This window comes from Patagioenas fasciata, chromosome 2, assembly GCF_037038585.1.
Source record: "Patagioenas fasciata isolate bPatFas1 chromosome 2, bPatFas1.hap1, whole genome shotgun sequence".
Lineage (NCBI taxonomy): Eukaryota > Metazoa > Chordata > Aves > Columbiformes > Columbidae > Patagioenas > Patagioenas fasciata.
Window position 1 is genome coordinate 77,977,221 of NC_092521.1, and position 25,677 is coordinate 78,002,897.

The window sequence follows — 25,677 nt, forward strand, 5'->3', positions numbered from 1 at the left end:
TCAGCACAGAACACTTCAAAAGTACATTAAAAATTAGTAAGCCACTGCAGAGTGAGCCATTTTACTGAGACTTTTTCTTTAACACCCTCGTTCCCCCTGAGGAGGAAAATATACTGCAAGAAAAAGCCATGAGATGACGTCATGGACGCAACATGTCTTAAAACCTTAGAAAGAGTGTGGGAAGCTGGAAAAGGAAGACCTTTTCTAAAACAGCAGCAGCGGTTCTTGTGTTCTCATACAGAAGGGACCACATCGTGCTGCCTGGGGTGGAGAAGCAATAGCTGGAGTTTCTAAGACGAGAGGAAAAACCGTTGCACCCTTTTCTCAGTAACAGACTCAAGAAGGACAGCAACTACTTTTCCTTTCCTGTGGGCCAGCAACAGCATACATACCCTCACTATTTAAAAAAAGCAGCATCCGTAAGAATGTTTAAATTACGCAAATGTGTCTCATTTGCAGGACTAGGTTCTTCTTCACTCAAGCCCTAGTCAGTTTGGGAGTTATCACTAGCACCACCATCACAAAGAGTCATTCTCCCAGTAGGCATCAGACAGAACACTTAAACTGATCAGACTACACAGCACAAAAAGGTTCCTACATTTATATTTTACTTTCCTAATTATCAAGGGGTAGAGCCTCCCAAAGCAAGCCAAGCAGCCTGATAGCTTTCCTGTGCCAAATTATTCCTAATAATAATAATAAATTCTACTACATCATATAATAGTAAACTTAAGCTTCCTTGTGCTAAGTGCTGTAATGCTGTCCCAAGTCAGCAGATGGAAAACTGAATTAATCTCCACTGTTACACAAGGGCTTGTTAAACCGCAGCAGAGCTAAAACAAAAAGACCGTGTTATTATCACTCAGTGCTGCCACTGAGAGCCCAGTGGGAAGCCACGACACCTCAGATGAACCACACTTATTTCACAGCGTTGCTGTTGGCAAGATCCTGTGAAGAGCATCCGAAACAAGCGGTGCAGTTATTCATGAGCTAAATGGTTGCCAGAAATGCCACGTAGAGGACAAAGGGATAGCGGAGGAAATTTGCACCTTTATTTTCCTCTGACAGAACTAGTAGGTGGAAGAGACAGATCTGTTACTCTCCATCCTGATGTCTGCAGGTTTTGGCCAAACTGGGAAATGGCTTCTGCTCTCACATACTCTGTAAAATTGGGCTTGAAAACACAGAAAAGCCCTCTCACTGCCAGGAGAGAGAAAAAAGAGCTAAGGATTTCTCCTGCACTTCCATAGATCAATACATATATCCTCTAAATGCCAAAAAACAGAAGCAGCATAAAATATAGCAAAGTCCTTTCATGGGAGACAACCTTCCAGCACACACATAGTGAAGAGACTTTCTATAACAATGACCTACACAGATATTAAACTAGCAGGTGTTTAGCATACATCTGGGAGACAGACAAAGCACTATTAATCTCAAAGAAAAATAATGCAGCGTGATAGTGTGACATCTGGCCACGCACAATAAAAACACTGTAAAACATTTATTCTTCCCTATTTGCTAAGTAACCAATGAATCTCTTAATTATCCACATCAAAATCAGGTTAAAAAATGACAAAAACATTTGAAACATCTGGGAAAGACAGTATTTTATGCGTAGTGATAAAGAATGTTAGTGCTTTTGGACATGATTCTGTCCATGTTTATCAAGTTTCCCCCTTGAAGTCAATGGGTATCTATGCATAGGAGAGAGCACATTTTTATAAGGAGGATTCTAAAAGCGAAAATAAAGTTCCATCAACGTCATTTCAAATCATATTTGAATCTGGCTTTGTTCTTTTGTTCTCCTTTTGAGCGTTTCTGTAGCCTTTTTGTGAATTATTTGCCTGTTATGAATCCATTGATGGTCTTAGCATGTCTTAAAAAAAAAAATAATCATAAGATGTGATGACTCTTTGCAACTGCACACAGCAAGTACCTATGTGGAATTAGGCATCTTTGGGCACTAAGAACATAAGCATTAATTATTCTGAAGACAGAAGCAGTTTTTCTTAGACTAAGCTAGAAAAACCAAACCCCACACAACAAATATCCCCAAACTCTCACCCTATAAAAGCTAAAATCCTGTCCTAACATAGTCTGAACTCTACTAATAGCCAAATACGTTATACTAATGGGTGTTTATTCAGAACTAACAATTGGGTTATTTAAACAGCCTTGAACAGAATTCAAATTATTTTACAGTGTCTACTGTGCCCCATGCTGAACTTTCTGTTATACTTCTGAATGTTGGCAAAAATACTGCTAATGCTTGCCATTAGTCAATATATTTCACCAGTTAAAACAAACAAAACACAAAACCAACAAAACCACAAAACAAACAAACAAAAAAATCCCACCAACTCTCACTCTCAGAGGATATTTTTGGAAGATGGATAATTTATTTGTATGAAATTGTTAGACATATCATTTCACTCTGAGGTAGAGCTATTCTTATAACACTAGCAGTTTATTACTAAGTCTACTATTTCAAGTTAAGAGTGAATTTCATAGATTTACCATAAGGAAGGATGCAGAAAGCAAACTGTCAGCAAACTGGCCTGAATCTTGTCCTGATTACTTCAGCTTGGAGATGTTTCAAGACCACTTACATAATGCTCTTTTATTTCACCTGACATCGCAATTGCTCTTTCAAGCATGACTTTTATAAATCAAGAAAGCATCTTCAGTTCTCCTTTCTGAAAGCCTTATCTTCAACACAGCAGTTTTTCCCCCCACGGCGACAGTTCTAGACCCAGATCATGGTGCAAAGGCTGGTCCTTGCACCTCTCAGAGGATTCAACTCATCCAGACCACACAGCCCAAGAGCAGCATAAAAACCACATCTCTCTTAACAAAGCCCAAACTGGCTCAAGGAAAGCTACACATCATTTAAGTGATTTTATTACTTATCTGCTGATAAAGAGAGAAGCTTTGATGCTTTAGCCAAAGCCCTCAGAAAATAGTGCAAGAGGTAACAGAAAGAAGAAGAGCCTGACATTTTGACTAGCAGGTAGCTCAGGGTCCACCAGCACAGAACCTTTCAGCAAACAGTGCAAATTACTTCTAGATTTGAGACTTAACTTCTGCCTGGAGCAAGCAGAAGGAGACTGCAGGACCGCAGTCATAGTTTCTTCAAAAAACCCTGAAACAAATATTTGGGTGCATATGTTACTATTCCCTGTCAGGTGTTGTTTCCCCCAACCCGCCCCGCCAAAATTAAAAAAAAAAAAAAAAAAAAAATCCACTGACAAAGAGTCTATTTTAAGAGGTCAAGAGACTGGTAATCCAAATAGAATGATTACAGGACCATGTTACCATCCCCTGATTAAAGAAAGGATCCTATGGAAAAAAGCACTTGAGTAACTAAAATAGAACTGAAGGCAATGCCACATCTCCCCAGGCAAATATGAAGCACTCATGCACTGGAACACTGTTTGCAGCATGGAAGATTAAGTCCAGAGTGAGAATCAACTCAGAACTTTATTCTCATGATAAACAGCCCAATGCACTTTTTAAAACCCCAGAAGCAGTACTGCCTTCAAGCCAGGCTTCTAATTAGCTAAACATAATTGAAATATGCAACTGTTAAAACACCAAATATAAAAATAAGTACAAGAATTATTTTCTACTTGCACATGCACTTCTCTCTTAATTAGTTACAAGATGCTCTCTTTCTGAACACCTAGTTACATGACTGTAATTGAAGGAAAGATACTGAAGTCTCATTATTATCTGATCCATAGCAATTTGTAAGTGTAAAATGTTAAAAAACAGGTAAAAAAGTGACAGTTTTGGTCACTACGCTCTCAGGAAAATTACCTTGTTCTAAACTATGTACCATCATATAACAATTTTTTTCTGCATCATTTAAAGGTGTTTAGTTTACATCCATCATTACCCTTTAGAGAAAATATAATCACCAATTACCATTATATTTTGGGGGAAACCAGGTTTGAAAAGACTAAAGCATGCTCTCTTGGAATGAACTTGACACAGACTCTGAAAGGGCCCGCAAATTTCCTATATTTAGGAAGCAATATAACGCAACACGATAAGTGACAAAGTTATGTTGTTAGACAAGTTCCCCCTTATTCACAATGGGTACTATAGTTTCCCAATAAACATTTCTAACCACTGAATTTTTACTGAATTTCCCACAAATATTTCCTTTGACAAGGAATCTAACGAAGTGAATCACAACAAGCTATCTTGTCAAAGGAAACATTTGTGGGAAATTAGTAAAATTAAAATATATCCACCTTAAGTGTGATAAGACACTGTAGACTGTGTATATATTTTATTATATGACCTTATTGTCATATTACTAATTAAATAATATATTATGAAATAAAATAATAATAAATTTAAATCAGCATAAACTGAATTCACTACTACAGTCATAAATCAAGGTCTTCGATTTCCATCCCAATGTCAAAACAAACAAACAAGCCAACCACAAAAGTCTCACAAGTATTTCTTACACACATACCAATTAGCATTTATAGTTCCAGGACATTCTTTGCTACCTTGGAGACTTAGATTGTTCTTCCTCATATGCAGACAGATATCATCATGTGTTGGAAGCATCAGGTGCTTAAATACCCCCCTCCCTGCCAATAAGAAAGTAACAAGACTCACTCTTGACAAACAACAAAATAATCACAGCTGGATATAAATAATGGGAAATGGGCTAGAAGGTAAATACAAAATATTACCTATTTAACCAGCACTACCAAAAGTAGAACACCAGGATATAAGGATTTAACACTAGACCGATATGAGAGAAACTCATGATAAAGAGAGAGCTATCACTTTGCTAAAAAATCAATCTCTATGTATCAAAAGTGATACAAATTATCCTAAGTATATTTCTCTATCCTCAAGAAATAAAAATTCAGTGGTATACTAGATGAGAAACATCAAGGCTTGGAAAAGAAACCTTAAGACCCAAGAAAAAAGGTTTAACTTGTAGGTGTCTAGGTTGTTAAAATCAAAAACTACTTACTAGTCTGTAACAGCTGGATTCTATAACAGTTGGCTGAAGTTTTTAACTGCGATTTTAGGAAGTGATCTTTATTTCCAAGTAATGGATTTGGAGAACAAAGTAGAAATAACAATCCTTTCCCAACCCCCCTCCCCCCCTTCAAAGCATAAACAAACACTCTCTTGCTCTTCATAGCATGGTTACAACATTTAGAATTAATAAAGATTAATTAGCACACCTGAGAAGCCTAAATAAAGTTTCAGAAGTGTCAGTCAGATATCAAGTCATAGCTGCAGAACAAACACACTCTTAAAATGCAAAACCAAGTAACACCATGCTTCAAAACTGTTGAAACCTGTGTTCTACACAGTTGTCCAAGCCCATACTGTACTGATGTACGGAAGAGCTTAAGCCTCATAACACCAGTTTATATTATTATTAGGAAACTAAGTGGCATGTATCATTTTAAATATTTGGATATTTAGGCATTGCCAAGTACCAAAATACTTACTAAGCCTGTACTGACTGTATAGTCAGATTTAGGAACAAGTTTTGAAGTTACAATGAAAAGAAAGCATAATGTAGCATACTCTTTATGCTAGGGTACAGAGGTGATTGCACCAGTACCTGAAGAGAAAGGCATCATTTTAAGGCTACCTCACTGAAGTAGTTGAATTCTTTTAGAAAGTCATCACAAACATTTATTACAAATAATAATTTGACACCAACCACTGTGTTCATATGTTCCTCAGTCTAATTTGGTGACATCATACACACACTATAAAGAAATTAATCTCTGTAGCCTAGTGAACAAATGCAGTCGAGATAAAACTAACTTCAATAAATCTTGCTACCAGTTACACTTCTTCAGTTTTTTGGTGGGTTTTTTTTGTTTTGTTTTGTTGTTGGTGGTGTTGTTTTCCTAAAAAAAAAATAATCTCTTACTACATTCATTATGCAATGAGTCAACTAGCCAAAATTTGGAACAAACATTTATGACCATTAGTATTCTGAGACAGATCTAAAAACAAACAGATAAACAAAAGACCAAACAAGGATATCATCAAAAGCATACTTCCAGTAACTTTTACTGTATATTAGCAAGGATCCTATTTAAACCAAAACCTCCCTTATACTCTTAAGAAGTAGATAGAAGTAAAAACCTAGAAGCAACCACAAAATGAAATTCAAGGCTATGATTTGCCTTTTGGTGCTAGTTCTGAGGAATATTTAGACAGCAAGATGGAATGCCAACACTTCATAAATTTCAGATGGAGAAAGAACCCAGTCCTTAAGGCTACACATGAGATTTTGTTTGTGATTTAAATTTGATAAAATTCTTACATTCTAGCATCATGAAATGAAATAAATAAAACAAACCACACACAAAAAAAAGCAAAAAAAACACCAAACCAACCAAACAGAAAACCCACAGACACATAAGGTTTACTGTACCTGTTCTCCTGGAATCAATCTACTGGTAATATAATACTATCTGTAATGTAAAAAAGTGGTATTACCACGGGTAATGTAAGTAGAAATAAATGACCTTCAAGTGTTTTTTTCCAAAGGAAGCACAAAATATACAAACAGTACACTAAACAGTAGAGGACAACTGAAAACAATTTAAATAATAACCTCTGAAATGCACTAGTTCAGTAATGAAGTGATTAGTAAGGGCAGAAAATACTATCATCTGACCAGATATCCACAGTAGAATAGTTTACCAATCTGACTATTTAGATAGTTTAAATACATAAGTAGCCTTTGATAAATACATTAAGACTACTCTCATTTTATAGTTTTATTTTCATGAGAAAATATAACTAGTAATAAAAGTCTAAACTAATTTCTAAAATAAATTTCTTTAATATTAGCCTCCAACTCTCATTGTTTTATTTGTTACAAAATAAAAAAGCCCTCCAGCAGAAATCACTTCTCTGTGAGGTACTAGCAGACCTCAATTAATTTACTCCCTTTAGCTGGCAAAAGACGATAGCTTAAGCTCCTCTATCATCTTCTACAGGTGTGTTTTCTAGATAATGATTCACTCCAGTAAGACCCTTCTCAACATACTTGCAGTGTCTCAGCTGATTGGGTAAGGATCCTTAAACTCAATATTTGAGATAATTCAACTAATTTTTAACCTAATGCCTACCATGTGATTTTGTCTGGGACAGGTTCACCCCTCTAAATCGTATACTGATCTCAGTGCAGATAAGGTTTTGAAGCAGATCATCTTCAGTGCCATCAGCACGTGCAAGACAACCAGGTGATCAGGTCCAGTCAGAAACTTTGACACAATTTCCCACAGTATCCTCCTGGAGAGGCTGGCAGCTCGTGGCTTAGATGGGCATACTCTTTCCTGAGTAAAGAACTGACTGGATAGCCGGGCACAAAGAGTTGTGGTGAATGGAGTCAAATCCAGTTGGCAGCTGATCACAAGTGGTGTTGCCCAGGGCTCAGTATTGGGGCCAGCTGTGTTTAATCAATGACCTGGATGAGTGGATTGAGTGCACCCTTAGTAAGTTTGCAGATGACACCAAGTTAGGTGGGAGTGTTCATATACTCAGGGGTAGGAAGGCTCTGTAGAGGGATTTGGAGTAGTTGTACTGATGGGTCAAGGACAACTGTATGAGGTTCAAGAAAGGTTCTGCATCTGGGTCACAACAGCTCCGGGCAGCACTACAGACTCTGGGAAGAGTGGCTGGAAAGCTGCCTGACAGAAAAGGACCTGGGGTGTTGGTTGACAGATAGCTGAATATGAGCCAGCAGTGTGGCCAAAAAGGCCAACAGCATCCTGGCTTGTATCAGGAATAGTGTGTCCAGTGTACTCAGTGCTGGTGAAGATGCACCTTGAATGCTGTGCTCAGTTTTAGGCCCCTCACTACAGGAAAGATATTGAGGTGCTGGAGAGAGTTCAGAGAAGGGCAACGAAGCTGGTGAGGGGCTTGGAGCACAAGTCTGATAAGGAGCAGCTGAGGGATCTGGGACTGCTTAGCCTGGAGAAAAGGAAGCTGAGGGGAGATCTTTTGTTCTTTACAATTATTTGAAAGGTGGTTGTAACAAAGTGGGTGTTGGTCTGTTTTCCCAAGTAATAAGTGATAGGATGAGAAGAAATGGCCTCAAGTTGCACCAGAGGAGGTTTAGGTTGGATATTAGGAAAAATTTCTTCACCGAAAGGGTTGTCAGCATTGGAACAGGCAGCCCAGGGAAGTGGTTGAGTCACCATCCCTGGAGCTATTCAAAATACATGTCAACGTCTTGCCTAGGGACATGGTTTAGTGGTGGACTTGGCAGTGCTAGGTTAGTGGTTGGACTCGATGATTCTAGGATACAAAAATACCCAAACAATCATATCTTATAGCAGAAGCATCCAAATACCTAAAAACTCCTAAGAACCTTCTTTCACAATTTTTAATCTGTGTTGATGAGTTCAACTTTCATATACCACCTTCTTTTTAAAAACACACATCATTATTGTCTGCAACCACTTTAAGTCTGTTGAGGTTCTGTGCAAGGCTGCAGTTGAGAATAATTCCTAGGAATATTTTGAACTAAAATACGTGAACCTACCCAGGTATTTTTGGCACACCTATACAGAGAGAGACATGAAACAAAGTCAATTTCACGTCTCTAACAAGGTGCAGCAGGAGTAATTACTAGCCTACTGCTTCTGATAGTCTTCTTCACCACTAGCTGCAGCTGACTGACTGTGACACTGCTTGATACATTTTGTCATGTTGTACATGCTTAACTGCTATTAAATAACGTTTCTCAAAAAAAATATGGTCTATTCTCTCTTAAAATGTGGTTGCATGTCAAGAAATCAATTAGGAATAACTATTCAAAGAACCTGTTCCTGGAGCTTCTACCATGTACCTGTCTCCACTAATGAATACCTCCCTTTCTTCCTTTTTGTTGTTTTGTTTTCTGTTTTTTGTGTGGGGGTTTTGTTGTATTTTTGTTTGCTTTTTGGGTTAGTTTCAGTTAGGGTTTTTTGAGGTTTTTTGTTCTACAATGCAGTGTGTGCCTAGAGCTAGCTGGGGCTTTTGAAAACCTAGCAACAGTGAAGGGCACAATGCTTGGTAAAATTAAGAGTTCCAAAGGAATGGGAAAAATCTATAATTTGTAGACACCTGGACCCTGCTGTTATAGGAAGCCTTGGTCAAAGAAACAGCATTTATCCTAGTGTACGCTCTGTGTGACATTAGAAACATCACTTATTTTTCCACTTGGAGAAATTACGAATACAGATTAATCATACAGTTAGTGCCTACTATTAAAAAAAAAAAAAAAAAAAAAAAAAAAAATCATCACAGAGTAGAAAGGCTTCAGAAACAAAATTAAAGAGGTAGGCATTTTTAAGGCACCTGAATTACTGAGAGCAGGAAAACCTTCCAGGAACTGAACTTTGACCTGCACTTCTGACAGTAGACTTAATGACTTCTTTAACCAAAACCAGTTTTTTGGCACCCTCTAGAGGTTTTGCTCCCACCGATAAATAATTCAGAAGATGGATAATTAGCATTCTCATAAAATTTGGAAGAGCTTACAGCCCAGAACTCAAGCCTGTAACCAGTGCAGAATGGTACAAAAAGGTTTATGAGAGAATGAAAACCCAACACATTAGAGGATCAATTCTGGCTTCATTCTGTGTGATCAGATTGCTCATCTTATTCAATTAGCCCAGGACATCTGAGTCTGCAGGAACAAAACCTAGAAAAACGTATGACAACTAATACTCCCCCATTAAAAAACAGAGGAATTAAGTAGAAATCTAGTTTCCACCACATAACTCTGGAGCTTTATAAAATTTAATGTTTCACTTAGTTTACAAGATAATAAACCAAACCTGAAGACAACTAGCAAAATAATAGATCACCCATCTATGCAACACTGTTAAACAATATTCCAAACCTTTAATGTCACATAGTTTTTTAATAAAGTGAAATTTAAATTTTATTCATGTTGTCTAAATAAAAGCAGTATCAATCATCTAATACTCCCTTCCCACCAAACCATGTCCATACAAAATAAGAAGAGAAAAGGACTTTCTATTACAAAACCACCTTCTGACTTTTTTATCAAGTTGGTGTCAGAAAGCAATGTCCTATATTACATAATGAAGAACACCTTGTTCAGATCTCAGTAAATCATGCTCTCCAGGTCTAACACAAATGTGCTTAAACATTAAGCATTAATTTTCTGCTATCATCACCCCATAAAGCTGAAAATACAGAGTATTTCAAGCAGTTGTGCAGATTTAAGCAACTTCATCAAAACAAAGCAGAAAACAATAGCTCATTTGAGATGCTTCATTATGAAGAAAAAAAAAAAATCTACAATCTGAATATTAAAGAAGCATTTCCTATCATCAGTGGTATCACAGAAATGTAAATTCCAGCTCTGAAGTGTTTATTTTTAGGACAGGTTGAAAATACAAGCCATTAATCCACAGCTTTCCAGCTCAGAGACCACTTGTCTTTTGCTGCAAACATGTCTCCTTGGTTTTGTTGAGAAAGCAAATGGAATAAAAACATCAAACAGGGTGTCCAGGGCATCCCAAGAGCAACAGAAAAAAAGAGAGCACACTACATGTACTTCTCCAGTTCCAGTATCAGAGTAATTTGAGATGTATACATCACTTCATTCAAAGTAGACTGCCATATCAGCGTCTCATGAAATGAAATGAAGACCAATTGCTAACACAATCATACCACATCTGCTTCAGAGAAAACTGTAATGAGACTCTTGAAATATCCTGACAATGGCTCCTCTGAGATGCAGCTCTAGCTACTATGAATTTTGAATTTCAGGAGACTAGCTCTGGAATGTAGAAGAGCTAGTACCAGGCAAGGTTGAATTGTGCTACACAGACAAGCCCACTGCAGACAGATAGGCCCTACTAGAAACCACACAAAGCTTTGAGCTCCTTTACATCCTGTTAAGTCTAAGTTTTCAGGCAGCATCAGAACACTCATTTGCCATCTGCCTGCCTAGAAACTTGTCCTGCATGCTGGACAAGCCACAGTAACCAATGCAACTGACATCCTTGGGATGATAAGCACATCCAATGCTCAATCTGAAGACCAAACACAGCCTCTCATTTGCAGAGATACCATTTGCCTACTGTGTGAAAAGTGTCAGTGAGCACATGTAGCCAAGATTCTTCCCTGGTCCCAAAGAGCTTCCATTCCCAGTGTAAAGCCTTGTTGCTCATTTGACATTAAGTAACAGTTAAACAGACACTACAGCACACTAATAACTGAATTTCTTCAAGACAATGCAGGTGCCAAAGCAGAAGTGAAAAACAGTTGTGAATTATCTAGAAATGCAGCAGAACCATGCACAGGTTTCCAGGTGTGACCTCATCAGCGCTGCATAGAAGGTAAGAGTCACTTTCCTCCACCTCATGGTGATGCTTTTCCTAATGCAGCTCGGGAAGATGTTGGGCCTTCTTTGCCATGAGAGCACACTGCTGGCTTGAGAGCACACTGCTGGCTTGTGTTCAACTTGTCCACCAGCAACCCCACATCTATCTCTGCAAAGCTGCTTTCCAGACAGTTGACTCAAGCATGTACTGGTGCAAGAGGTTATTCCAACACAGGTGCAGAAGTTGGCATTCTGCCTCCCTCGAACTTCACAAGGTTCCTGTCAGTTCTTTTCTCCAACCTGTTAACATGTTTCTGAATGATAGCACAATCCTCTGATGTATCAGCCACTCCTCTGAGTTTTGTATCACTTGCGAACTTGCTGAGTGCAACTCTGTCCCATCTCCCAGATCACAAACCAAGATGTTAAACAATGTAGGACAAAATATCTACCACTGGGGTACATTGTTAGTGCCTGGCCTCCAGCTGGACTTCATGCTGCTGACCACAACACTTCGAGCCCAGTAGTTCAGCCAGTTTACAGCCCACATCACTGTCCGTTTATCTAACCCATACTTCAAGAGCTTGTCTATGAGTATGTTATGGGAGATTGTCAGTTGTCCCATAATGTCATGAGAAATGACACTGCTCTCCTTGCATCCACCATAGTCATCTCGCCACAGAAGGCTATTGAGCTGGTAACGCATGTCTTCTTCTCCATAAATTTATGCTGCCTACTCTTATCACCTTGTTGTCACTCGTATGTTCGGAAATTATTTCCAGGAGGATTTGCTCCGTCACCTTCCCAGGGACTGAGGTGAGGCTGACTGGCCTGTAGTTTCCCAGATCATACTTCTTGAATGTAGGAATGATGTTTGCTTTCCTCCAGTCTTCAGGAATCTCCTTGATCACCATGACTTTTCAAAAATATTTATTAGATACTTTAACTCTCCTACAACTAGCACAAAAGTAGAATTTTTAATGTAGGTGATGGACAGGTGCCATGATAAAGTGGATCAGTATAAACTCCTCCAGTGAGCAAATACACTGCTATTAATATTTACAAGCCAATTCTGAAGCCTAAGTCACCTACTTATTAGCATTTAATCAGACACATTCTTGCACCTGTAACAGAGCCCACACTGGAATAAAAGCCATACTGAAACCTTCCTGAGATAATTTGATAGTCACAGATCAACAATGAGATACCACAGAATTTCATGTTACGACAGACAAGAAGAGTGAGTTCTAGTTCTCCATCACACCAACAGCCTGTGCCCTAACTCAGCAAAAAGCAGTATCCAAAACAAGCCAGCTAGTACCTGAAAACACAGGTGATGAAGCTGAAAGCAGAGCTCATGAGAGCAGGAGACAGTGATGTCACGGAAAGGTGCTCAACTGTGGAACAGTTCTATTGGAAAATGACAAAGAAAAAAAAAAAACCACACACACACCAAAAAAAAAAAAAAAGAGAAAGAAAAAAGATTCAAAGTCTAACCATCCTCTGAGCACACACACAAAACAAATCTCTACTACGGATAAAGGAGATTTTGTACTCTGCTATATCCACACATACCAGTAAACAAACTTATTTTCTAGAAACTATAATTTTTAAACCCGAATTTCTCTTTAGATTGTACCTGTAGGAAATACCATTGTCATTCACATTATAGTTATGCTTTTGAGGTCCAAGTGGTTTGTTAACTACACAAGTCTTGCTGATTGTAATCTGACAACCTAGAGGAACAATGGATGAGAAAAACAGAGACATGTTTTGAGCAGCTCCTAGAATGGAAATGTATAAAAATCTAAGGCATAATCACTGTAGGTACATGTATTTATCAGAGGGAAGATGTTCTAAAACTCTCTGTACGTTTCGATAGACCATACTATCAAGGTTGATTACGAGTATATAAATGGATCAGAGTTGTGAAAACTAGATTTCTCCAGTAAATTAATTTTCCTCAGCAAACTCCTTTTTTTAAAGTAGTATTTTAACTGAAATAACAGCTACAAAAGCTACAACTAATGTTTCACTTAATTTCTTAAGTTTACCAAATTTTATTTTTTCAAATTAATATTGCATTAGATCTATTTCTGATTGTGTATTATATTACTACCTGCAAATTATTACAGACCAATAAATATGATCCATAACATGGCCAAAAAAGTCATTATACATTCTTGCCACTGAAGTCATTACCTATATTTGCTGAAATATTTTACTTCATTTTAAACAAATGAAGTGATAAAGGCAACTTCTACATAATATATAAAATGCAAAGAAAAGTCTATGTTTACATTCTCATCACTGAGTCAAAGCCTTGGGTGCTCAGCCACTTTGACCCCTTCTCCTTTTGGTTTCTTTTTGTTTCTTTTTTGTTTGTTTGTTTCTCCTTACACAATATCAAGAAAAATAATGTCAGAAAAGACCACTTCTGAGAAATCACCTTAAAAGCTCTGAGATATTTTTAAGACAAACCAGAATTAGAATAGTATTCAATGTTTTGTGAAAGTGAGAGGAAATTGCTCATTGTCCAAATATTCTAGGGCTTACCTATGCTAATCATTTTGCTGAAAGAATCTTTAATTACTTCAATATCAACTTGATCTCTATTTGAAGAAAACACCCTATGGATATAAGAAATTCAAACATTTGTCCCTCAACTTCCTGCTCTAAGACTGTTTGCTTCTTCCTGCTAGAAACAAGAAAGGAAAGGATTGGAAAGAAATTATTACTGGTATCACAACAAGGCTTGAACAGAAGCTGCCTGTCCTGTTCCTTTTCTCAGTACGTGACGAAACAACAGCAACAGACCCTTGCTCACAAGTGAGTTTAATACCATTCCCTACACACTCTGTGTTAATACGGTAGTATTAATGCTGTAGGAAGGGATCAGCAGCAGAGTATTCACTGATACTTTGTACAGCTTCATTCTTCTTGCAAAAGCAAGTCCTGGTTTTGTTCTTTCAGCTTGTCATGGAGAAGGGACATAGTACAGTTTACCATTTTCTGGTCTTCTTTTACCCCTCCAAATCACTCTATTATATTTATTTTCATTTTTTTAAAGAAGTGACAAAAGCTCAGTAATGACGTTTTCTGCTTTGGAAAAAAACATCTTGCAGCACATAAAACATGCTGTTACCTCCTTGGAAAATGTCACATGTAGTCAAGCAAAAGCTTTATGTCACCCATACAACGAGAGACAAATATTTGCCTACGTGACATGGGAAGGGCTATATGTTCTCGGAGGGAGAGTACATAAGCAACTAGGATCTTATATCCATGCCTGCACATGACCTGTTTTCAACCTCTCTAGACTTATTTTCCCTTCAGTGGTTGTGTTAGCTAGGTTTTTGAACTTTTCAGCACATGGACCATCTGTGATTATGTTCGGGATAGCACCAGCTCAACAGGGTTGTAATTCAAGTTCAGTTGTCGAAACACTGGTGTAGTACAAAATAAAGAGCCACCACTATGTTCGATTGCTTAGATGACTGATAACGTAGTATTACGGTCTGCTACTCCATCTGCATTCTTGCATATGGTCTTCCACAGCACATGATTTTCTAAACATTCCCTGAGAGGGGGTTGCTTATATGCCATTCTGCAGAGGCAGAGAGTACTGAAGCACAGTCCTGACTGTGGTTCTTGTGTTCGCTATTGTATGTAAAAGGTCACAGATTAACTCAGAGGTGTTGAGCTCTCTCTATGTATTTGAAGGTGGGAAACACTGGGCTATTTACAACTAGCTTCAAGGTCCTGTTGTAACTTAGGTCTGAGGTCCAGTTTTGTAAGAAAATTAGCCTACCGAAATTCAGTACCAATATGAAGTGAATACACTTCCACTCAAACATTGACAAGTTTGGTTTTGATTAAACAGAATAATAAGAAAGTTTGAAAAGAGAGTTGCAAACAAGATGACTGAAGGACTTTGCTGGGACTTCCAGCACAAGTTAGCCTGCTTCTAGAGATAGCAGCTCCAGGACCTTGACAACACTTCTTTGCATCATGAAATTATTTCAGCTATACAGTAGTATCATCAACTGTAGAGGGATGCAATATGTAACACATGCAGACTTGTTAACAAATGATAGCATTCACATCCTATCAGAGAGCAGGACCGACCCCAGATGTTTAAAATATGTTTTGTTTTTTGTTTTTTTTTTTTTTTAAGGCCACAGAAACTTCATTTTTTTAACATATTTAAGCCATTAATAAAAAGTAATCAGAAGAGAGGAAGCCTGCCAGACAAAAATAAATGAGAGGCAGCACTGCTTTATATGTCTGGTTTGGGTGATATTTGAATGTCATATTTAGATATTATTAAAAACTCTGCATATATCTTCAGACTTCAAAAGTTTTGGATGTATAAATCCTCAGATCTTAAACTGCAAGTCTCTTTTTATTCTTTTCTTCTACATGTATATGAAAAAGGTGAAGATTAAAACATCAGAACACTACACGATGTTCTATAAATTCATTCAGCAGGGTAAGTCACCTTTTTGAAGAAGCTCTAAAATGATTCATGTGCAAAGAAGAAAAAGCTTTGTGCTGGCCTTCCTTTTTTCAACTGTTTCTGTGAAATGCAGATGTATAGCTGTGCTTCAGAAATATACTTTCTATCTAAAACCTGGTATTGTGAAACAAATCGCAAGTCTCTAAACCTTTCACATAAAACTACCATAAGTTGCACACTGAATCGAATGGAATACAAAACTAAAATTATTTTAGCTATCCTCAAACTCCATTCAAATAGTAGAGGATTTATCACAGCGATGTTGCCTCCTGTAGCTGTTCCAAAACGAACCATACAGTTCAACTCATATCACTCCAACGGGCAAGGTTTTTGATGAATTACCCAGGCAGTCTGAGGTACTGATTCTCCCTCCGAATGGGAGCAGCCCATACCATACTTCTGTTTGGACATTTCTGCCTCTATGTATGTTCCCCTACCTTGATAAAGACCCTGAAGTATATCTGTCTCTTGTATACCATCTCCTTAATTTAGTTGTACTGTAACTGTTATTAAGTGCTGTAGTCTTGTTTCACTTTAAGAAAACAAATATTTTTGCTTTTAAAAAAATAAAGAAGTTCATCTAACCTGAGTTTCAGGTTGCTACCACACTTCCAAGCAATAAGAAAAAAAAAAAAAAAAAAAAATCATAGAGTTTAAATTCTCTCTCATTTTTATTTTACAAGTTCTATTCAAATCACAATATTCCACATATTAAAAAAAGTGCATTCAACAAGCATAGGGAAGGATGGGTATTTCTAAATGTGTTCTCAGTATCCAAAGCTTGTACTTGTATCGTCAGATTAATAGAAAAAGTTGAACCTAGGGTCCAATAGCTTACTTCAGACCTGAAGACCAAATCACATCATTAAAATGTCAAACAAACTCATTAACCCGATTTTCAGTGCAAACAACAATATAGCTTCTTTGTAGGGTGACAGCATCCTAATGTGTACAACACATTTTCCACCACCTGGTTTTGTTGGATAGGTAGATAAGCATGAAAAAAAGTCTGAAATTGAAAGGAGCATAAAGTAATATCACCTTGAATGTGTACAGGGGAGGAAAACTGACACCTATTTTTCTAGAGACAAAGTTCAAGAGACTATGTATAGGAAGGATTCACCTGGGTCCTTACAGTCTACTGTGTAGGACTAACACATTTCAGAAAGTGAATAAACAGGTATAACAGGGAAATAGTTTTAATTTTCTAGCCTCAAGAGCATTCATTACTCTCTTCCTTCCCATTCTCCCTCTGATTTCAGTTTTAGGAACTGTCTTATCTCTCCAGTTGTCCCATTTCTCCTGGCCAACTCACCTTTTTTGTACCAATCACTCGTTCTGTGTTGTTAAGCAAAAACATGACTATATTGCATACCACTACAAATCAGACACTCCTAAGTAAAACCATGTGACAAAAAAAAAAAAACAAACAACCTCTTAATTTTTGGCCACTTGCCAATATTATGTAGTTATTAAATCCGAAGAAGAACCAAAATATCATCTTTGAATAAAGATTTATTAGAAAAATATTTGAAACCCATGGATATTTAAATGTTATTAAGAGAATACTAAGCCCTTCAAAAATCAGAGTCCTTGTTTCTTTATTACAGTGCTGGTATTTTACTGGAGGCATGCTACATAGGTTATAAATTAGTGAATTTCAAAACAGCAGAAGGGGATGAAACAATTGTTTCATTCCCAAGAATGCATATTTCTATAAAGTTAGCTACTCATTTTAGAGATTATATTACTTCCTAGAGAGCAATACCATTTATTGACAAACATACTCCAGCATCTGGTAAACAAACCTTATACTTCCAGAACTATACTGTTCTACAGATCAGGAAGGCTACATCTGTAAAATAAGTCAGCTAAACAAACTAGTGTTCTGATTTTGTCCTTCTCTTTCCCATTCCTCCATCATTTTTACCCCACCTGGAACTCGTATCTTTATCAAATCTGGAAAATAATCATTTAACACAGTATGGTAAAACTTCTGAGTTCTAAAGTATAAAAATCATAAACTACTACTGAGATTGCTCATCTTGCCTGTGTTATGATAACACTGAAGTACTTGTAACTGTATTTAAAAAAAAAAACCAACCAAATGAACAAAATAACCTGTGTCACGACAAACACTAGAGTGTAGAATTATTGAAGAGTCAAGTGAAGGAAAGTTGAATAAAGAGAAAAAAAAAAAATTACTAAGGTACATCTTGCAAAGCAAAGGTCTACCATTGAGTCAGTCAGATTCCTGTTACCAAATTCAACAAGAGTACCATTAGGTTTTATTTTTGACACTGGTGCAACTAATTCTATACTTATAGCATACAAGTAGAACGTATGCATGCATGCATTTCTTATGTTAAAAATGTGTTTTGGTTGTATCTGTGCAAGATGTCCTGTTAGAACTGATATACTTCTGTAAACAAAATACTCCTGAAAATGTATTTCTAAAAGTATTTACTAGAAATCATCAGGCTGGCTCAACCACCTATTTCTAAATGATGAATTGGCACCTTTCCTATCATGGACCATACAGTAATTCTGCCTTCCAGTCTGTTGCCCTGTCCCCACCTTCCTCCCCCAGCCTTTTCCAGTTTGCTATTAACAGTATCTCAGATCTGGTGCTCTGCTTGGGACACTAGACACATAGTAAAAAAAAAAAAAAAAAAGAAGTCAATTTCTATTGCAGAGTCTGTGGCACCTTGCCAAACATTGTTTCTCCAAGTCTGTTCCATCAATAGATCACCAGCAATCTGTTATTTGGAGACCTGGAATATTGTCATCACCAGTGATCAAAAGCCAAGTAGTTCCTCTGGTGGATATTTTTAGAGGGGAGACTGTGCTGAGAAAGTCTGAGACAGAGCGATCCATCAGCAACGTCAGCCTGAAGACTCCAGTGGGAAGAGCAATGTTGGAGAGGAAAACCCTGTTCCACCTTGCCAGCCAATTCTGCTTTGAGTAAATATATATAGGGATTTCACAGACAAACTGAAAAATCAGGTTCTTTGAAGTGGCTCTGCTCAGCACATTTTTCAATGATATGACACCAGCAGGTTCAGGCAGTCAGAGATGTCAGATCTCAAATACCCAAGATGTCCCATAGTCCTAAAAGTAGGTCAAGTTTATGTGGCACTTAACTGTCATTAAGTGTCAGGTATAGCATATTCCTCAATTACTGAAGTTGCACTTGTCTAATTAAAAACAAAACAGAACAAAAACATCAAACAAAAAAACAAATCTTATTTTGGAAATTGAACAATTGAACTAAATTGTTTTACTTAACCTAACTGCAAAGTTTTAGCCATTCTAAGCTAAATCGAAGGCATAAAACATGATCAAAGTCTAGAATTTTGTTTTTACCACTCAAAACTAGATGTTTTGTCTGCTCAGTTTAAGTCTTTTTATACTAATACACATGAAATAGCAGAAATATTTACTACTCACTACCAAATCTCACATTCCTTCAAACATACTGGGGGAGGGGAAGGAGGAAGACAGCAGCATCTTTACATGCACTGTACCTCCTAGACTCAGAGATAGAAAAGTAAGGATTACAAAGCTGATTAATCTTGGCTACTTTTAATTAAAATGTATTTATAGAGCAGGAACATCTAAGACAATTGACCATAACTCAACAATAAAATGGCAAAGAAGAGATGTAAAGATTAAGTTTTACACCATACCTTTGCATTTCATTCACATAAAGTAATTGCTGCACAGAACTATGCTACACAAGGTGACACAGAGTATGAGGAAACATTTTTTTTCTTTCTGACATAAGGAGTATTATCCATCCTTTGGGTACTCATTATGACAGTCAGCATTGAGAATTACATGCATAGGACCACACTGCAAAACACTTGGAGGCTAATGAACTTCCCTAATTTGACCAAAATTGCATGCTTTTGAGTTTGTTTTTATTGAGTTTGTTTTTATTACCTGAGAGTAACAATTGCTTAACAGAAGAGTGCATTACACTTCTCAGATATACTATGGCTTCTGTTCAATGTTCCCATTTATATGAAAAAGATTTCTTGGTATCCTGACTCTTTTTCTAAGATCAGTTCTTACAACTTGTGATTCTAAATTTACCCTTTGATTAGACATGCATGTTTCTAATTAAGCTCAACCTGTCCATCCTTCTTTGAAGAGATTAAAGTCAGAGTCCTCCAAGACCCTTGGCGTTTTGTGCAATACTTTACTTGTTCCTGGTAAAGACAATAGAAGTCGATGGAAAGTAAGTGCTACAAGCTGCCAGGCTTCACAGAAACACCTTCAACCAAAATTACATGCTTGTGAACCTATAAAATTTTGAAGGGACTATCATATTTACACAGGAGAAAGAGGAAAAGGTGTTGCATATCTCATATGCATTCAACTATAGGATATTTTATGTCATCAGTAAAATAAAAGCATGTGTAGTATTTATTCCTTAATGAGGTCTGTGCCAGATTACAAATTCTATTTTTCCCAGAGGGAACCAAACTTTACCTTCTGAAAATCATATAGACATAGCTCAGAGGCATTTGGGAATTAACTTGGTGATCCCTAAGCAGGGCTTCTAACCCTGTTGCTTAGAATCCTTCTGCTGGGCATTAAAGCTATGAACATGGTTCTATGATAGAAATAAAGAAAAGAGAAGCCAACTGCCTTCCTTTCCTTAATATGTAACGATAATTTTGAGAATGCATTATGCCTTCCATATTGTTGACACTAATAAAGAAAAGATGTCCTATCCCATTTTCTCTACCACCAGATGACATACAATAGCACTGCAGTGGAAATCCACATATAAAGTCACATTATTCTTGTAACTCAAGCTTCAAAACCATTTGCAGGAAGAATAGCAAGAGTTATGCAGTTCATCAATTACTGTCAACCTCCTTCATTAAAGCACAAAATTCTTTAAAATATCCAAAGCTTTTTTGTTCTATTCTTTGCATTTCTAAACACACTAGGTCAGATGAGGTTAGGCACTGAACCGAAGGCTCAGGTTACCATCAAGTGGTGGTCGAGGACACAGGTAATTCACCAGAAAAATTCAGGTGTCAAATAAAAAATTTAGAAAAAAAAGAGTTTTGATTAAATTTGTCACAATGTTCATAGACTGACCCAGATTTTGATTTGTAAGAATTCACTAGGTTATCCACTCTGTGTTTAGAATCTACACTATTTAGGAGCCAAATTGTCACTTTCTGTGAGACTTCAGTTTCCAGATGGCACAGAATCTCACTTTCAGAGGTATCACGCCATTCAGAAATCTGATGATGCCATTAGGCATGTTTAAAATTGGTCCTGAAGTTGAGCTGTTGTAAGAAATATAAGTGAGAAAGACATAGTGTCGAGAATGCCTTCAGGTATCTGCTTATTTAAAGAACTCAATTTCTCTAAAAATTCTAGTGTACAACACAACAACAAGGGTTGCCCAGGCAGACTTTCCATGCCTAACCTTGAGCCATTTCCATTGTTGAAAACTTTTAAGGTGTTGCTTCCTTTGATAACCATTCTCTGACTCGGCCTTCTGCCTTTTTGCTGAACATGAAATTCTATATACAATGCCACACCATTCTTCATGCCAAAAAATGAGTGTGGAACAGCTTCTGTTTTCCCATATGCCAGACAGGTAAAGCAACAGTCAACCTCCTGGCAAGAAGAATGATTATTTTTAAACAAGCAGATTTGACTGAGAGTACAACAACCTGCTTTCAAAGAAACCTGATTACCACTCAGACAAGTACATTAGGAGAAAATATTAGAATGCCAGGTCTTGTTTCATATAAACACGTATGTCATCTTCAGAGAAGTTAGAGTCTTCACTCAGATAATTTTAAAATAATGTAAATGTTTAAAACAAAAACAAACACAAAAACCCTCCACACCAGTAGATCAGCCCACCTACCAGAAACACACTCATGAGTTTCAGCATTTTCGTAGAAAACTATAAACAAAATCAGTAAGGTCCACATTTTCTCTTCTTTTCAACATTCAGTGCATATTTTCTTGCTTTTCAGGTATCCGGTTTCAAAAATTGTATTCTCTTTGGAAGTAGGAATTAAAATGCAATATGTTTTTTGAAATTCACTGTCTGGAGTCTTGAGCTACCCGCGAGACCCTTGCCAGTCACACTTCCAAGCTGCTTGCTGGTTGTGATGGAACACATGCCTTCACAGGATGCAGATTACAAGTTCTAGTAATCCTAGTGGTGCTAAAAGGTACAGCAATTTTCTACCACCACATTGAATCTTATTTCTAATTATTTTCCCCAAAATCTTAGTAATTTATAAGAAATTAATCTGATATAAATGAATATGTAAGAGTTAAGTCTCATCCAGTGGGTTTAAAACCAGTAAGAGCCCCATCGGAATACCCTTTTACACTACCTGCCTAATTTCATTCGTCTCACTTCAAAAATTCAGTCTTAGAGGGATACTTTGGCATTATTTAATTCAATTATAATTGACTGTGTTAGGGCAGAAGAATGTAATATGGCTGAAAAAAGAATCCATTTACTTTACACTAAACAGTCAAATTTAAGTTTTACTGTCAGTGTCCAGAAATAATTTTCTTGACCAAAAGCAAAGTGTTGCACTGTGAAGATTTTCGGGAGATGAAGAAATCAATTGCAAACTTTGCAAGAAAAAAAAAAAAAAGGGGGAAGGGAGGGGGAGGAAAACATAGAAAAAACTCAGCATATTTGTGACTCTCAAAATGAATGAAAACAAGTGGAAAATCATGAAGCATAATAAAATGTAACATCAAACACGGTAGGTCTGAGAAGTACTAAGTTTAAAAGTTTCATTAGAAGTCTGTTGTTTGGGTTTTTTGTGCGTTTTGGTTGGTTGGGGTTTTGTTGGTTTTTTTTGTTATGGTGGTGGTTTGTTTTTTTTCTTTCCCCAGAAACTTCAATAAAATAGTCGGTGGCCAAAAGGACAAAGTAATACATACTCTTACATGCTTTATGTCTCTTGAAGTTATTGCTTATTACTATAATTGAATTTTGTTAAGTAAAACAAGCAGATTAAGAGCCAGAAGGATGCACAAGAAGTTGGTATGCCAAGAGCAAGTTAAGCAAATATTAAATACTTACTGTCATAGATAATGAGACATTCTCCTGTTACTTAGATTTACACTAAACTGGCAACTAATACAAGAAAAATAATATCTATTAAGATGGCTATCAGTTTACAGATAAACCAATACCATATTTCCTTTTCAACTTTATCTTACTTAAATTTTGTCCGGCATACTGCCAGAGAATTTGGTCAGGCAATATGCTTTTACAACCCATTCATGACATCCCAAGGGGACATTAACACATCCCAAGCGGACAGAAGAAATTGTTTCAGCATGCCATGCTGCATTCAGACTTCTTTCCAAGTGAGCCTAACTACAGAAGAGCCATCAAGCAAAGGGTCATATGGTTCTACAGTGCACGAGCAAAGGATTGGATACCTGTCCTGCATGGACTTCCTACTGACATAAGAGGAATAGCCTTTCCCATCAGTTGCAAAAAAAAAGTTCTGCTGGTGTAATGACTGTTGTTTAAAAGCCAAGGTGTTTTAGTCCTATTTGAGAGTCATTCTATTATTTAAAAAATAAATGCACCATATTTAAAACTGTTGCCTCCATTAAGGGTTATGATGTTATGTTGTTATGTTATGTTATATGTTATATTATGAATAAGTAGACCACTAAGTGTAATATTGTGCAGTTAAGTAAAAATACAAAACTCACCCTGTAATAAGATCTTACTGAGACCTTCAAAGGAGAGAAACAATTTAATTTTTGTCAAACCTCAGCTGTAACTTGAAATATCAAACTCTTTGTGACTTATAAGTCCAATCAATAAGCATCAAAACCACAGGTCCTTATTTAAGTAAAAAGTACTGTAATAATGTGTTTTCCTTATCTTGTTGATACTCCTGAAAACAATTGCTTCTAGGAATTGTTGAAATGTATGTTTGAAATCCTAACAAAGACATGCTGAAATTTCCACAAGCGATAGGCTCTCAAAATCATATTGCACTGAACCATGGAATAGAAAGCGTATCTGAAATTCAGTGAAAACTTTAAACACTCATGAGTTCTGCTGATTCTGTTATCTGTTCCATTTACATGCCGATCTACACCCTTACCTAAAAATGCATTTCTTAAAACCCTTAAAATAAGCTGCTCTGGCATTTCCTCTGGAGCATAAGTTGAATTTACATGTGTCTTGAGAAACAAATACTTAACACCAAACCACAGCCATTAAATTGATACCATCTATCTGCAAAAGTAAATTATGCAAATTACAATTATGCAAACATTTTTTTTTTTTAGTTGCTATTTCTATTTTGTGCAGCTGTCTGTCAGAGTTCATTATGTGAGGACAAAATTATTTTAGTAGCATTATTAAAAAAAAAAAACAAAACAACATAGCAGAAGTCACAAGCTTGTGTCACTGATTAGTTATTTATTGCTTTTAGTGTATATAAAGGCACCTGAAAAACAGGACTTGAGCACTGTAGCTGGAGTTCCCCCCCAAAAGCATCTTTGTGGCAATCCGCAAAAAGTCATGCAACTGGCATTCAGAAATAAATACTGTGCTTCCTGCCAGCAGCTTTGAGGGGTATTTCCTTTGATACATATACACAGCACAGCCCACTACTCCTTTTTTTTCAAGCCTCTCTTACATAATAGACTGCAAAAACCATCTCTGACGGTTTGATGATGTGATCAAGATGCGATCTCCTATTTCGGTACTACAACATTCAACATAATCACGTTCAACACAGTCCCGAGCCATTAATCACCTTCTTACTAATGAGGATTATCTATCACAAGTTCTCTGCAGCTTCACAGGATGAAGACTGATAGTCATTCAAGGCTCCCAAAGGATAAAGTCATTCACAGACTGAAAAGAGACAGCTTCACCAACTTGGCTCAGAATTAGTCTTACAAGGGAATTTGATCATCATAGAATGTCTGAGTTTTGCCTCTCTATCACAGTCTTCCTTGGTGGTTTGGGTTTAGGATTGGGGCTCCTCCCCTGATAACCTGTGTGAAGGTAAATAGGCTCACAAAAGCCCTAAACCCATTTGAGTCTCAGAGGCCCACAAGTTAGATATACAGCAGCTTTCTCTGGAGACATATACCTAACTTCCTCATGTTGTGCCATTTATACGCTGACCAACTAACGAGGCTGTTTGAAAAATATCAACCCAGCCTACATAAGTTAGATAATCAGTTCATTTTTTATGACAAGATTATGACATCCTTAAATACACAACAACAAAGATATTTTTCCCTGTCTTGATTTTTCAAAAACCCACAACAGGCTTACATAAATTCAGTATAATTCTGGATAATCCTCTTGTTATCTTGAGGTGCGTAAGTTTTGACATACCCTATGGAGAGGTTTGCTGTGAACCACAGCTCAGGTCAACTCACTGTTTTCACTTTACATACAGACTACCTATACAGATAGTGAAAAAAAAAAAAAAAAATATCTGCAATGTTAAGTTTTTATTTTATCTTCTTATTCCCAATAGAAAAGGCACATATGTTTTAAGTGGTACAAATATCACTTACTACAGCAGATAAAGTTAACAGCTGAGTGTTTAATAAAGGATCTATTCATTTCCAAATATTTTCTGCGAGTTTTGGGTATTTTTCTATAATCATAGGGTTAATCATAATACCCTGATTCTGAACAAAGCACACCCTAACCCTTAAACTGTGAGAAAGAAAATGTCTCTGAACAAGATGCTGTATTCCAGTCTTTCATGTATTCATTCCTCCAGCCTCC

General features: G+C 36.9%; 1 protein-coding gene across 14 annotated transcripts in view; it reads right to left on the reverse strand.

Annotated features, from left to right (window-relative positions):
* CTNND2 (catenin delta 2) overlaps window positions 1–25,677 on the reverse strand; it is a 650,551-nt gene that overhangs the window by 622,407 nt on the left and 2,467 nt on the right. The window lies entirely within an intron of this gene.